Source organism: Otolemur garnettii, unplaced genomic scaffold, assembly GCF_000181295.1.
Source record: "Otolemur garnettii isolate 467f Iridium unplaced genomic scaffold, OtoGar3 scaffold00101, whole genome shotgun sequence".
Taxonomy (NCBI): domain Eukaryota; kingdom Metazoa; phylum Chordata; class Mammalia; order Primates; family Galagidae; genus Otolemur; species Otolemur garnettii.
Window position 1 is genome coordinate 1555747 of NW_003852496.1, and position 3296 is coordinate 1559042.

Below are 3296 nucleotides of genomic sequence, written 5' to 3' on the forward strand. Positions count from 1 at the left end.
GGCCTCCGTCTCCCCTTCCCTGGGTTCACTGAGCAGATCTCTGTGATACTCTCTGAGGTCTCTCTTCCCATGTACCCATTCTCTCATGAGAGGAGCAGCTTGTCCCCCTGGGCTCAGATTCACCCACCTCTACTTCTAGTCCTGAGGCTTGGTTTCTTCATCCGAGAAACAGAGAATTAATTCATGAAGTTATCAGAGATTCCAGAAGATGATTCAGAAAAATCCCTTAGCAAATAGTACTCAGGAAATATGAGCAGGAGCCAGGAGTCATGAGCTGACCTATGTTCTCCTCTCCCCAAGAACTTAGGCCAAAGTCATGGCCACCAGCCAAGTGTCCCAGACTGTGGTATAGAGGTCAGTTTCCAGAGAAGGCTAGGCTGGGCCACCTCATCAGGCCTGAGCAGCATAGCCCCAGGCTGAGGTTATCCTCACTCCTGACTTGTGAGTCCTTGCCACGGGGGTGCTGGGTACCCCATCAGTGAGAGGTCCAGTGGAGAGCAAGATTGGAAGGCACTGCCTGGCGTGGTTCTGGGTGGGGGTGGAGTGGAGGGGGAATACATAGGGGAGTGGGACAGACACACCCACGGGGAACTGGGCCAACAGGGGAAAGTGCAAAGAATTTAGGAGTAAGGAGGGGATGGGAGGGGCACTGTGCCTTCTTCAGTGCAGGCTGGTCCTGGCTCCCAGGTCGCTGGAAGGGCAACAAGGCTGCCCAGAGACCCTCAAGACCGGGAGTGGTATCGGTAGATCTCAGCTGGGGGCGAGGAGAGGGGGGACATTCATGAGGGCCCAGGACAGGAGCCCTGGAGGGCGCTGAGAGGAACGGAGGGAGCCCAGTGGGGAGCTTTCCACCATGCGCTGGGGCAGGCTTCGCTCAGACTCTGAGAGTCTTGCTGCAAGAGAGGATGGGGGGCGGGGGCAGGGGGAGCGTGTTGAGACCTTCACAGTGGCTGCTGTGAGCCCCCATTTCTTTTCCCTGCTTAGAGCTCCCCCAGGCTATTTACTCATGCTATTCCCCTCAGTAATCTTCGAGGACCAAGATTACAGGGGACGTTTTGGGCACGGGATGGGGGTGGGGAGAGAGAGAGGGGGTGGGACACGGGCTTGGCAAAGGGAGTGTCGTAATCAAGGCAAAGCTGGGAGGCAAAGCTGGGAGGGGAGCTCCGCCACGTCTGGGGCTGGGCAGCTGGCCGCGCGCTGCGGAATCCCCGGAGGACACGACCGAAAGGGGCTGCGGCGGCCGGGCGCCCCTCCCCCGCACCCGCGGCTGGCCCGGCGCTCGGTGCCCGGTGCCACACCGCCCTCCGGCGGCAGCGCCCAGCATCGCGCCTTGCGGCTCCGCTGCGCCGAGCTTCGCGGGGGGCGAGGGTGGGGGCCCTGCTGGCTGAAGGTGGGGGCTGGCGGCCTTCCGAGGCCGGATTTGGGGGCGTACGACGTGAGGGACGCCCCCTGGGACCTACGCTCAGCCCCGCTCTGTCAGCGATAGTCCTGGGCCCTTGGGCGCCCCTCCCCTCCCTGGATCTGGCTTCACAGTGGGACATGGCCAAGGTCACCCCGTGCGAGGGGCGGGCCAGCGCCAGGCCAACAAGCTCGGTCTGTAAGACAGGGGTAACCACACCCTTTCCCATCTTCGCCTCTCAGCAGTAAGAATTCACGTGCCAAATTCCGCAGCAATATCTAGACAGTTTTAGTTTAAATCAGCCTTTCTTACCCACTTCGTTTTAACATTGAAGGAACACAAATAACGTTGAGCCGCAGAGTCTGGCGTGTAAAGAGGACGGTTTTTGAGAGACAAGAATCTCCAGAAGTTAAGTTTCAGTCCTATGAAAAGATGCCTAAGGAACTATCTTAAAATTTAAAATGCAGTTAATGCAAAAGAAAAACGAAGACAAATGACAATCCGAAGCTATTACTATTTACAGTTCACTCAAAAAGTCTAACACAAGGGCGGGTGCATTTTTTCCTGGGAAGGGCCATGTAAGGATTTTCAGCTTTTCAGGCCTAAGGTCTCTGTGACAGCTACTGTGTTTTGCTGTTAGAGTGTAAAAGCAACTGCAGAGAGTGAGGCTGTGTTCCAAAAGAATTTTATTTACAAAAAAAAATTTTTTTAGACAAGCACCTCACTCTGTCATCCAGGCTCGAGTGCTATGGCGTCACAGCTCACAGCAACCTCAAACTCCCACATTCAGGTGATTCTCCTGCTTCAGCCTCCCAAGTATCTGGGACTACAGGCGCCCACCACAACATCCTACTAATTTTTTTCTATTTTTAGGAGAGATAGTCTGGAGCTCCTGAGCTCAAGGGATCCTCTTATCTCAGCCTCCAGAGCACTAGAATTAAGGCGTGAGCCACCATGCCCTGCCTATAAAGAAAAAAGAATTGTAAGGTATTGAGCCCAGTTCATCCAATGGGCAATAGTTTATCACCCCCGGTCTGATCTGTCTAATATGAAAAGCTCCTAGAAATCTAGAAAAGACAACCTAATACAAAAAAAAAAAAAGGATGATGGGGCGGCACCTGTAGCTCAACGAGTAGGGTACCAGCCCCATATACTAGGGGTGGCAGGTTCAAAGACTGGCCAGGCCAAAACTGCAAAAAAAAAAAAAAAAAATAGGATGAGTGCTTGCTTCAGCAGCACAGATACTAAAATTGGAACGGTACAGAGAAGATTAGCATGGCCCCAGCGCAAGGATGACACGCAAATTCGTGAAGCATTCCATATTAAAAAAAAAAAATAGGATGAGAACATCAATAGACAGCTTAATGAAAACTCAAAAAGCCCCTAAACACATAACAAAAGCACTGATCCATTAGTGACAGGAAGCTCCGTGTCTCACCTATTAGAATGCAAAGGATTCCAGCCTGTGCTGACACTGTGTAGAAAACACCTTCCATGCTGCTGAGGCAGGGCAGAGGGACACCTCTGGAGGGGATGGGGTCCATAGTGCTGTCCGTCACAATTACCCTATGACCCACCTCTAAGCACCACCGCAAAATGATCTGTTCTTGCAGCTATACCAGCGGAGCCACTGCTGCTGTTTGTAACAGTGAAAATATTGGAAACAACCCACTCAGAAGCTAGCGCTGGGTGCACAGCAGAATCCTGGGCAGCTGTCGAAGGCAGTGAGGAGTCCCTGCGTGTTGATATGGAAAAATCTACATGCTGGTAGATGTTAAGAGAAAAAACAACACGCACAGCCATTGATAAAGTACAAGGCTTTTCTTTAGTAACAGAGTAGGGAAAATAGAATGCCCATTTGTATGTGTGTGTGTTTGCTTAAAGAAAGAGTCCATAG

The 3296-nt window shown here is 52.4% G+C and overlaps 1 non-coding gene across 1 annotated transcript; it reads left to right on the forward strand.

Annotated features, from left to right (window-relative positions):
* The first annotated feature begins 2619 nt into the window (after positions 1-2619).
* Positions 2620-2726, forward strand: LOC111727352. Its single transcript, XR_002774927.1, has one exon. It is a non-coding gene; the product is annotated as a U6 spliceosomal RNA (small nuclear RNA).
* Positions 2727-3296: the final 570 nt, after the last annotated feature.